Source organism: Sorex araneus, chromosome 2, assembly GCF_027595985.1.
Source record: "Sorex araneus isolate mSorAra2 chromosome 2, mSorAra2.pri, whole genome shotgun sequence".
In the NCBI taxonomy this organism is placed as follows: Eukaryota; Metazoa; Chordata; class Mammalia; order Eulipotyphla; family Soricidae; genus Sorex; species Sorex araneus.
In genome coordinates, this window is record NC_073303.1 from 111,712,781 (window position 1) to 111,725,657 (window position 12,877).

Below are 12,877 nucleotides of genomic sequence, written 5' to 3' on the forward strand. Positions count from 1 at the left end.
AGTCTTTGTTATCAGAGAATTTATTCTTTACTTTCTTGATATGTTCATATCACAAATGTACTCCATCCCATGACTTTACAGATAACACTGTCATTTTCATGGTACTTCCCTATCCCAAAGTCAGTTATTGGAAGGCTACGTTTTTGTAACCCCTTTGATTCAAAAAGAGGATTCTTTGATTATTTGTTTGGGACTATACCCAGCAGTACTCAGGCCTGACTTTGTGCTCAGGAATCACTGTTGACTCTGGACTCAGGGAACCATATGTGGTGTTGCGAATTGAACCTGAGTTGACTGCATGCCAAAAGAGAGGCTCACCCACTCTACTATCTCTCCAGTACCCAAAGAAAAAATGTTTACAGATAAGATGGAAGTGGGATCTGAAAACTTCTTGAGAAGATAAGAAAACTGATTTTTTCTTTGTTTTACTGGTTGGGTAGCAGGTATTCTGGAGTAAAACCTGGTTGAGAAATGAAGAGGTGCCCAGTATTTTTATTACACTCCCACAGTGACATGTTGCTTTAGTTCCTGCCAAGAGTTGCAAAGAGCAGCTAGAAACCCAGGGTTATCTGAGTCTGAGGAATCATCACCACCACCAGTATCTTTCTCCCATCACTTCCCTCTAAATTCCCACTTACCTTGAAAATGGGCTTCCTTTTAAGATTGCAAAATAATAGGGTAACCCCCCCTTTTTATGTAAGAGCACCATTTTCCACCTCCCACTGATTTCTTTGTTTGGAACTGTTCATTCTTGGCAGTGATATTCTTAAACTAGGGAAGAATGAGAAAATTTCACTGTCTTGGTGAAATTACCTCATTTAGGAATAATTGGTATTCACAGAAGAGATGCACATTTTCATCCACCTAGTAATGAACAAATTAACAAGACACCTACTGAGTTGTGTTAACAAAATTACCAAATGTAAAAGGAACTAATTACTATCCACTTCATCCAGGCAAACTCAAAACTGCATTCATAATGGGCTTTGTGGCGGACTTGATGTAGGCTGTGGGGAAGGGAAACGAACAGGTGCCTGGTGATCAAAGTCTCTGTCCTTGATGATTGTTGGGGGGTGGCGTACACTTCTTAAGGAGGCCACAATTACTTCTAGAACTTTTTTTCTTTGCTGTTGCAGATGTCTTCAATACGCATGCTTTCTTTTTTAGGGTTAACCAATTGTTACACATAAAATAGCAACCAAAGCATGAAAGACATAGCCATCTTTCATAAAAAGATAAGACTAGAAAACTGTCTTTGGGATAATGAAGTGAAGTCACCTAGCCCAATGCTTAAAAAGATTGTCTTAAAAGACATTTTTTAAAAAAAACATAGAAGTGGGGCTTTCAAATGCATATTGAATTTTTATGTTTTATTTACATCAAGGGCTGGAGCGATAGCACAGTGGGTCGGGCATTTGTCTTGCATGCAGCCGACCCGGGCCACATATTGGTATTCGATATGCCAAAAACAGTAACAAGTCTCACAATGGAGACGTTACTGGTGCCCACTCGAGCAAATTGATGAACAACTGGATGACAGTGTTATGTACATCAGTATGCTTTTGAGGTTTGAAATAGTATGGTAGTAGTTACTTATTTATTTATTTATTTTTCTTTTATTTTTCTTTTTGGGTCACACCCAGCAATGCTCAGGGCTTACTCCTAGCTTTGCACTCAGGAATTACTCCTGGCGGTGCTTGGGGGACCATATGGGATGCTGGGGATCGAACCCGGGTCGGCTGCGTGCAAGGCAAACGCCCTACCCGCTGTGCTATCGCTCCAGCCCCTGGTAGTAGTTATTTAGTAGAGAAAACGATTGCCTACACCTTTATGAATTAAATCCTGTTGCATGTGATTATATATATTTTCCTTTGAAATTGTCATGGAATTTTAACTATTTTTAGATTAATTTATTTTAACTAAGTACTGAGCAATTCAAATGGAAACAGAAAAATTGGGTTATTATAGAGGTAAGTAGAGATATCAGGATAAAGAGGGACTTTAAGTCATCTCATGTATGCATCCATCCATTCAACTAGTATTTCTAATTGAATAGTCTACTACGTAACAACCATGTCCCAAATGCTGGGGATAAAACAAGAAATGAGATAATTAAAATTGCTAGAGTCAAATAACATAAATTCTAGAGAATACAATGGACAGAAAATAAACAAGGAGCAGAAAATAAGACTATTTCGGAGAATAATGAGTTATATGAAGGAAACAAAATTCTGTGAGGCTAGAATGATGGGGTGAGGAATAGCAGAACACAAAAGTAGGGGATTGAAGAAAGGTTAAGATTTGTTTCTGGACTGGGGGCCCCTCCTGGTGGCTGAATTTCAAACAGTGTCCTTCCCTTCTGGAGCAGTTGGACACCATTTTCTGAATTCTATCTGGTGTGCTGATGGGACCCGAAAAACCACCTCTTCTGCCTGGCTAGGAGAAACCTCCCCCTACCTGCAGAGGTCCTGCCAACACCTGGTATTTTGCGTTTGCATTAATATCCACATTACTACTGTACTCTACCTAACATCAAACACTTTGAAAGTTGGTGGGACACTACTATATAAGGTTTTAATTTAGTGTCCTAATGCCCCAATGAAGTCCTCTTGAGTAAAAGGGAGGAGCTATATCTACATCTACATCTGTCTGTCACGTTGAAATACCGTTATCTGGTAAAGAAAACAGAACAGCAGAGGCATAAACGGTAGCCTGTTTCTGGAAAATAATGAATTAGATCAGTAGTCTGATCACCAGAAATCTAAGGCTCCATTGTTAGCACCCACAAAATTCTAAGAATAAAGGTTAAATAATTTAGCTACACTGGAAGATTAGGGATAGAAGTGCAGGCAGATTTTCAAATTCATTATAACTCTTAAGACTGATCAAGGAGGACCTCAAAAACACCCCCTATTCAATAGCCATCAAGCTGTCACAGGAAGAGAAATTCAATCAACTCAAAGAAGAATTGATTCAGAGAACGGCATTACTGAAAAAGAAAATTTCAGACCAAGTTTTTCTGAACACCAGCTCAAAAATCCTCAACAAAATCTTAGCATACTGAACTCAACAATATACTAAGAGGATCATACTCCATGATCCAGTGATCCAGTGGGTTTCACACCAGTGATCAAGGGTGGTTCAACATCACGATCACGATCACGAAATCCTGTTAATCACCGATTTCTCGAGCAGGATCAGTAACATCTCCTTTTGTCCTTTCCCTGAGATCTTAGAAGTCTATCTCGACTCGGCCCTCCTAACGATGTTGCACTGGGGGCTCTTCAGGGTCAGGGGAATGAGATCCGGCTTGTTACTGGGTTTTGCATATGAATACACCATGGGAAGCTTGCAAGGCTGTCCCATGTGGGCAGGAAACTCTCAGAAGATTGCCAGTTTCTCCCAGAGGGAGAAGTAGGCTAAAGATATCCCTTCTGAGAGCTTGCTTTTAAGTCTCTCTCTGGATGTTGGCCATTGATGGAATTACACACACCTGGGTTTTTCTGCCGGTACCTTCATGCATGAGGCCTGTCCGAACGTGTGGAGAGGGACCTCCAGTATGGCTGTAGCTAGGTTCCGGTGGTCTTCAGTCGCCGGGAGCCCTGCTCGGGGTGGGGAGGGAAGCTGGAGCCCATCCCCTCCGAGGGGCCCTGGGGAAGACAGCCAGGCATGCGGGCAAGAGACTCTCTGCCCGCACGCCTTGCTGTGAAACTGATCCAGTGATCCAGTGGGTTTCACACCAGTGATCAATGGTGGTTCAACATATACAAATAAGATAATGCAATATACCACATCAATAAAAATATAGAAAAATCCTAATTCTATTAATATATAGAAGGTTTTTGACAAGATTTGACATCCATTCATGATTAAAACCGTCAATGAAGTAGGGCTGGAAGGAACCTTACTCAATGACCAGCTATAAAAGTCCGCAGCCAGTGGTCATTCATTATAATTGGTGAAAAACTGAAAGCATTCCCTCTAAGAATAGGCAAAAAGTAAGGTTGTCCACTGCCTCTGCTTTTACTCAACATAGCATTAGAAACCCTAGCAACAGAAATCAGGCAAGAAAAATAAAAGGATCCAAAGTGGAAAATAAGTCAAATCATCGCTATTTTCAGATGACATGATAATATACATTTAAGACCCCAAATCTTCCACTTACAAGGTCCTGGAAACAATAAATCAATACAGAAAAGTCAACTAAAAAGTCAATACACAGAAATATGTTTCATTTCCATATTCAGCTAATGAACAAGTAGAGAAAGAGATCACCATTTACTCTATTCAAAATAATGTCTAAAAAGATCAAGTACTTATGAAGCTAAAGATGTGAATGACCTATTCCATGAAAACTTTTTTCATGAAAACTTATGAAAGAAATAGAAGACTAGAAAATAGGAGAGTATTTCATACTCATAGATTGGAAAAAATCAATACTATCAAAATGATCATCTTTCCTAAATCATTAATCTATCTATAATAGATACAAGATTTTATATATACATATATATCTTCATATTTTAAAAATCCCCATCAAAATTCTTAGGACATTCTTCAAAGACTTATAATTTTCAATAATATAGTTTGTATGAAATTGGCAAAGCCTGGCAAGCTCCTCGTGGTGTATTCAATGTACCAAATACAGTAACAATAATGGGTCTCATTCCCTTGACCCTGAAAGAGCCTCTAATAATAGCACCATATGGAAGGACGAGTAAGGAGAGGCTGCTGAAATCTCAGGTCTGGGACAAATGGAGACGTTACTGGTGCCCGCTCAAGCAAATCGATGGGCAATGGGATGACAGTGATACAGTGATACAGCATGAAATTAAAAAAAACACCCTTAATAGCCAAGTCATCTTGAGAAATAAGAAATTTGGAGTTATCTCATTATGTAACTTGACATAATACTATAAAGCCATAGTAATTTTTTAAATAAAAGAGCATGGTACTGGAATAAGGACAGAATCTCTGACAAATGCATTAGATAAAGTACCCAAAGACAAATCTAGAGATCTAGTTAACTTTTGACAAAGGAGATGGGTACAAGAAGTGGAGTAAAGATAGCCTCTTCATGGGGCTGGAGCGATAGCATAGCGGGTAGGGCGTTTGCCTTGCACACAGCCAACCCGGGTTCGACCCAGGATGGCTCCTCTGAGCACTGCCAGGAGTGGTTTCTGAGTGCAGAGCCAGGAGTAACCCCTGTGCATCGCCAGGTGTGACCCAAAAAAGAAAAAAAAAAGATAGCCTCTTCAGCAAAATGTTGGCTTCGCTGGATAAGCACATGTAAAATTACGAAGCTGAACCCATATTTCACACATTATAAAACAATAAATTCAAAGTAGGTCATACTTTGAGGTCACACCAGAATCATAAAATATATTGAGGAAAATTTGGTAGAATCCTCCACGATTTGGACCTTAATGGCATTTTCAGTGAATAAAACCAGTGTAAAGGCAAGAGTAACAAATATAAAGAAATATAACTGCATAAAATACATACTATTAAACAGTTTCTGCATAGCAAAAGAAATAAAAGCTAAAATAAAAGATACTCATCTGAGTTAGAGAAAATTTTTGTACCCAACACACTAGATAAAGAGTTAATGTACAATATATATGATATACTCACACACACACAAAATCCAAAAGACATTTGAAGTTGAAGAGGACAAATAGGTGGCCAATTACATATAAAAAACTGCTCATTATCATTTACTATCAGGAATATACAAATCAAGATCACCATGAGATATTCCATACCAGTGAGAAGGGCACAAATCAAGAAAACTAAACAATCAGTGTTGGTGACGTGGTGAAATAGTAACTCTCATCCACTGCTGATGGGAATTTCATCTGGTTCAGCCAGTATGGAAAAAAGTATGGGAATGTTTTAGAAAAGGAATAAAACTGCTATAGAACTCAGTGATTCCACTTCTTGGTATCTAGCTCCAGAACACAAAAACACTCATTCATGCATACTACAACTCATTGAAGTACTTAGTACATTAGCTAGGATATGAAATCAACCCAGGTGTCCAACAACAGATGAGTGGATAAAGAAGGTGTGTTATAGGAAAATAATGTGATGCTATTCAGCCAAAAGAAGTTAATTAAAACCCTACAATTTTCTGCAACTTGTATTAAGTCAGAAGAAGGACAAAAATGGATGATCTCACTGATCTTTAATGTATCAGTGATATACATAACAGGACAAGGAAATATAAGACATGTAAGGGGTGTAGCTAGGTTACACTAAACCCTATATTATAGAAATTTGAGGACAGGGAATGAAGTAAATTGGTGGAGAGAGCAATAAGAAGAGGTTGATAGGAGGAAATGGATAGGGTACAGGGAGGAAGTGGATAGGGTCCCTTGGAGGTTTGAAAGTATGGTGTTGATATGTTATCTAAAGATAGATATAGAACCAGCAGAATTATCAATACTGCAAGCATGAGACATAAACTATGAAAACCAAAAATTTAAAAAATTGCCTGTCAAAGAGGCAATCTGTGCAGTAGGGGAGAGGGAACATGGGGACGTGGGTAGAGGGAAGTTCATATTGGTGATAGGAATGGTGTTGGAACATTAAATTCCTGAATCTCTACAATGATAACTTTGGAAATCATGGTGTCTCTGATAGAAAAAAAATCCCAACTGTTCTTCTGGTTAATTCTGGTCTTGTTAGTCTAGCTTTCATCAGAGAACCAGAGTGAAAATGCAGGTCTCAAAGACTTTGCAAACATAATTCTTCGATTAAAGTTTCTTCACTTTGTCATATTTCATTGTTCACCTTGATGTACTAAGGTATGAATGACCTCCCTTATTTCTGTGCTGTGTAGCTAACTGCCTCCCACCTATGTGAAAGAGGTCTTACTGATTTGCTTTTGGGAAACCAGTGAAGTAACTTGGAGGGCACTTACTTTAAGTGACCAGGATACCAAGTGAATGCCAACATTAAGGAAACAATGCCTCAGAATGAGCATAAAAAACAGAATCTGTAATTATAGGAAGATATCTTGGTTAGAACTTTCGATAAAAGTCACAGGCATAGGGCTCCTATTGCATATAAGTATTTTTATTGGTTATCTTAAATTTATCTCAGATTACTATTATGCATATGTAGAAGGACATTTGTCTAAGAATGTGTAAGTTTCTGTTGTTAGTGTGAAAAACAGAGGCATTTCCTGAATTCTGTTGGCTTTGATATTTGCACAGGAATTTCTTTCCCATTTTCCTCACCTCTGATTTGGTTACCCTTGGATTTTCAGCTTTAAAAAGGCTTCAGGAATATAATGATAGACATCTAATTAATAAAATCTGGAAAAAATTGACACTGATTTTGAAAGAAGAAAGAAAGGAAAGAAGGAAAAAGGCTCTAACAATCCCTTCTGTTATATTCTGAGTGATTTCTGCCTCTCTTCAGAAACATCATTGCAAGTTTGCACTGTGTTTTGCTTGCTATACCCTTGAAGGTTTCTTCTCCCCCCTAGTGAAAGCTTGTTTTATTTCTAGTTATCCTATAGCATCTGCTTTTTATACTGGTGCTGGCCACTTGTTACAAGAGACACATTGGGAATAGCTAAAGGCCAATCAATACTATGTTGATACTTTTAGAGAGGTCTGCTCCCAAAACATAATTGTTGGAAATGTTATTCTATCATTTGGCTTGAAGCACAGCATGTGGTTGTCACAAAGGGACATTTGCTCTGGGAGTGAGTGTGACATTGATAGGATCTAATTTCACACCCAATACAGCGGGTTGAAGAGCACCACCACTTTGCAGACCTGAGTTTTGTCTGCTGCTTGGTGCCTTTTTCTGTTGCCATCTTCTATTTCCTAGTTTGCTCTGCCAAAACTGGCAGGCTAGCAGCTTTTCAAATAAAAAAAGTGGGCAGAAGATAGATTTTTCTGTAGCATATGATGAAAGATGGGAGGGAAATACCACCAAAGTACTAAAATGTATTTATTCAAATATAAAGTCTATGGGGAGTTTGGCAAGAAGATGCTGTACATCAGAATGAAGGAGGTTATAACTACACTTAGATAAACAAAATCTGCTGATATTATGTTAATTTCTAAGATGCTATTCCATTTAAAAATATGATAGTTCAGGTCACATCACTACAATAATGTTAACATTCATGGTTCTGTTGTAGAGTTATGCACACCAGTACCACCGAAGTGCCCAAGACCCTCCACCACTATCCCTTTATCACTTCTCGTTCACCTCTTCCTTTATCCAAATCCCATCCCCCTACTGCTTGCTAATCTAAATTTTCATAGCCCATGGAGAAGCATTTGTCATTGTTCAATATTGTCTGTTTCTTTTCTTTTCTTTTTTGGGGGGCCACACCCAGCAGTCCTCAGGGCTTACTCCTGGCTCTACACTTAGTAATAACTCCTGGTAGACTCGAGAAGTAATAGGGATTGAACCCAGGTCAGCCTTGTGGAAGGCAAGCATCCTACCTGTTCTACTATCGCTCTGACAATATTTTCCATTTCTCATTTTGTTACTTTCTATACGACAGATGATTGATATCTACTGGTATCTTTTCTTCTTCTGCCTTATTTCTCTTAATATGAAGCCCTCCAGTTCTGTTCAAGTTGCATAACACTTAAGGATTTAACTTTTTATCCTCTTTTTGTTTTATTTTTGGGTAAGAAGTGGATTTTATTGTGGTTGATTGGACCAGGTAATTGAGTGCTGGGCTGGGGAGCAAAGATTGGAGGGGGCATCTCTGAGGTTGCCAGGAGTGTAGTGCCTGCCATTTGTCCAGTGACCTGTGATTCAGCATCTATATGACCTTCCCCCACCCAGGATTGACCTTCTTCTCAGTCCAGATGTCTGAACAGTTAACCTATTACAAAGGATCTGGGTGCAAGGGCGAAGTGAAGAGAACCTCTTCAACAAAGGATGATGGGAAAATTGCATAGCGACATGTTAAAAGTAGAAATTGGTTCATTTTCTCACACCATTAATGAAATTTTATTCAGGTTATATTAAAAACTTGGAGATTAGACCAGAATTTGTAAAATACATTGAGGAAAACATAGGCAGAATTGTCTAGCATATGAACCTCAGAATTATGGACCTTCATTGATTTGATTCCATTGGTAAACATAACAAAAAGAAAAAGAAAAAATGCAGTGACTTTTTTTGGCATTTGAGCTGAATCTTGGGTAAGTGATAGGATTTCAGGAATTAAATGAAAAAGGAATGACTTAGCAAAGATGAGAGGATAGCTTTGACCATATATATATGTGTGTATATATATGACCATACATATATTTGACCATATGTACATATATATGTATATATGGTCTAATATATATGTACCACTTGCATCACTTGTCATCCTGTTGATCTTTGATTTGCTCAAGTGGGCACCAGTCTCCATTCGTCCCTGTTGCGTGTTAGTGTATTCCAATGGTATCTGCTTGCTCCAGGAACATGAAGAGCCTCAAAACATTCATTTGAGGACTTAACGAAGAAGTCTGACCATCTAGTAGGTGGGCAACCATGCAGTCTTTTGATTCCCATGGAATCCAGTTGGTAACATCTCTAGTCCAGCAGTCGTCTCTAAATCTCATTGCATGTCCAGCCCATCTGATTTTCGACACCTTGGTTAATGAGACAGTGCCCCTGATTCTTGATCATCGGAACTCCGGATTCCTTCTCTCACTTGAGTGAAATGTGATACTCCAAGCATAGCTCTTTCGATTCTTCTTTTGGATACCCAAATAACATTCTCATCCTGTTTTTGTAAAGCACAGGTCTCTGAGACATATGTTAGTGCAGGAAGAAAGGTGGAGTCGAAAAGATGTGCCTGGAGCCAGAGATTCTTCGTCCTCTTAACCATTTCTTCGACACTCTTGAAGCGTTCCACACTGTTCTCTTCCTCCTGCGCAGTTCTGGCACCAAGTCGTTCCTCATGTTGAGTTGTCAACCCAGGTACACATAATTGCTGCATTCAGAGATGTTTGTTCCATTGAGAGCAAATGGAAGGTCAGGGACTAGTTCATTTTTCATGAACATTGTCTCAGTGAGATTCAGCTATAGTCTGACCTCCCCACACTTGAGGTTGAAGTTGGCCAGCATTTGTGCCGCTTGGCTAATTTTGGTGTTATTAGAATGATATCATCAGTGAAGCGGAGGTGATGTAGTTGCCGATTGTTTATCTTCACTCCCATTACTTCCCATTCCAGGGTGTTTATATATATCTAATATCTAATATATATTTATATATATCTATATCACTGTCACTGTTATTCCATTGCTCATCAATTTTCTTGAGTGGGCACCAGTAATGTCTCCATCTTGAGACTTGTTGTTACTGTTTTTGGCATATCGAATATGCCACGGGTAGCTTGCCAGGCTCTGCCATGCGGGCGAGATACTCTTGGTAGTTTGTCGACCTCTTCAAGAGGGGCAGAGGAATCAAACCCAGGTTGGTTGCATGCAAAGCAAATATTCTACCCGCTGTGCTATTGCTCCAGCACTATATATCTAATATATATGCTTACATATATCTAATGTATGTATTTATGCATATTATATATATGTATATATATATTTCCTCTTTCCTCTATCTCAACTGCTGATATCCTTTGTCACTATTCCTGGGTGTCACTGCCCTAAGAAGACCCAAGGGTCCCCTTGTTGCATTTGGGGCTAATCACCATCTGCACTGCCAGATGAATGAACCAAGGACAGGAGCCACAGGTTGGTTGGTAATTAGTGGCCCTTTATTAGATCTCTCAAAGCATTAGTTATAGAGAAATCATGAATGGTTGGGTTAGCGATTATACATAGGAGTGGTTGAACATTATCATAAAAAATAAAACAGATGCAAAGCCCTACCTTCAGGGCAAGTTCTAGGAGATTCACATAAGGAAAAATTCTCCTCTAAGGACTCAGCACTCTAGATACCTACTAGTAGATTCACCAGATGGTAGAATTCCATCTAAGGGTATATTGCTTTCTGCTTTCTTGATCCAATAATCCATTTTAACAAGTCATCTTAAGTTTACTTCTTAATAATTTTAGTCGAGCTGGAGTGATAGCACAGCAGTAAGGCATTCGCTTTTCCTGTGGCTGACCCGTGTTCCGATTCCTCTGCCCCTCTCAGAGAGCCCGGCAAGCTACCGAGGCATTGAGCCCCCACAGCAGAGCCTTGCAAGCTCCCCATGACATATTGGATATGCCAAAAACTGTAACAACAAGTCTCACAATGAGAGACGTTACTGGTGTCCGCTCGAACAAATCAATGAGCAACGGGATGACAGTGACAGTGACAATAATTTTAGTCATTTTATATGGATACAATAAAGTTATATTATAAGCTTAAAGGGTGGCTTTTCCTGGGGATATTTCACTGACTACAGTCCTCAGGTCAGGTTCACTGTCACTGTATCACTGTCATCCTGTTGCTCATCAATTTGCTCAAGCAGACACTAGTAATGTCTCCATTGTGAGACTTGTTGTTACTGTTCTTATTGGCATATCGAATACACCACGGGTAGCTTGCCAGGCTCTGTCATGCAGGCGAGATACTCTCGGTAGATTGCTGGGCTCTCTGAGAGGGGCAGAAGAATCAAACGCAGGTTGGCTGTGGGTTTATGGTAGCTAACCTGCTCTTTTTTAATGCCAGTGTAGCTTATGGCTTGCCCTGGGTTCATCCTTGTTTCTAGCCAGGAACCCTCTTTTGAGGTTTTAGGAACTGAGGCAACTGAGGCCTAAGTCAAGAAAATATGACACATGCCCAGGAGTAAATTTATTCAGAGTTATTTAACTCCCAAGTTACAAAAGCATAGCATTAATTGTCTTCCTGTGTCTGTACAAGGGCTAGAGCAATAGCACAGCAGGTAGGGCATTTGCCTTGCATGTGGCCGAACCAGGTTTGATTCCTCCGTCCCTCTCGGAAAGACTGGCAAGCAACCGAGAGTATCCTGCCCGCACGGCAGAGCCTGGCAAGCTACCCATGACATATTCAACAACAAGTCTCACAATGGAGATGTTACTGGTGCCCACTCAAGCAAATCAATGAGCAATGGGATGACAGTGACAGTGACAGTGTCTATACAAAAGGACATTGCTCTAAAATAAACTATGCAAAGGACATAAAGAAAAGAAAAAAAGTAGTATTTTACTTACATACACAAAATTTAGAGCCCTCAAAAGTATTTGATTTAGGGGTTACAGGGTTTGATTTGGGGACATTTGTGATTATCAGATAGTGGAAGAAAAGCACAAAGGAGCAGTTGAAGATTAAAGATAAACAGAGGATTGGGAGTACCCTGGTGATATTGAATATGCCTCAGGAACACGGTGGTGGGAGTAACTCAATAAACTAAGCTCCCTGTGTGGGGAGAAAGGACAACCCAATGTCACTTACTTCTTAAAATGCTTTGAAATGTAATCCAACAATCTCCTATCTGGATATTTGTAAATTTTTATTGATTCTTGATTTTCTCTCACTTTCCAAATCTGGAGACCCACTAAGTTCGACTGAGTTCACTCCTTATACATACAAAAATGTGGCTTTTTTCATTATTACTGAAGTAAGACTGCTATTACCTTGTTACTTGGATGTTGATGCTGCTTTCTGCATTTCTTGTTTCTGGACTGTGGCATCACTGACATAACTCTTCAGTGAATATCTTTCAGGAGGATTAGTTTCGTTTTCAGTCTAATGATGTCATTCCTGCTTAAAGTGTTTCAGTGATACTTCATTAGCTACAGGATGGAGTTCATATTTAGCATTATAAGTGTGATTTTCATGAGTTTGTCCTTGCCTACTAATTCACCCTTCACAATGCTTTTGTCTTAGTTGGTAATTAGTTATGACTACCATTCTTACAGGAAAATAATA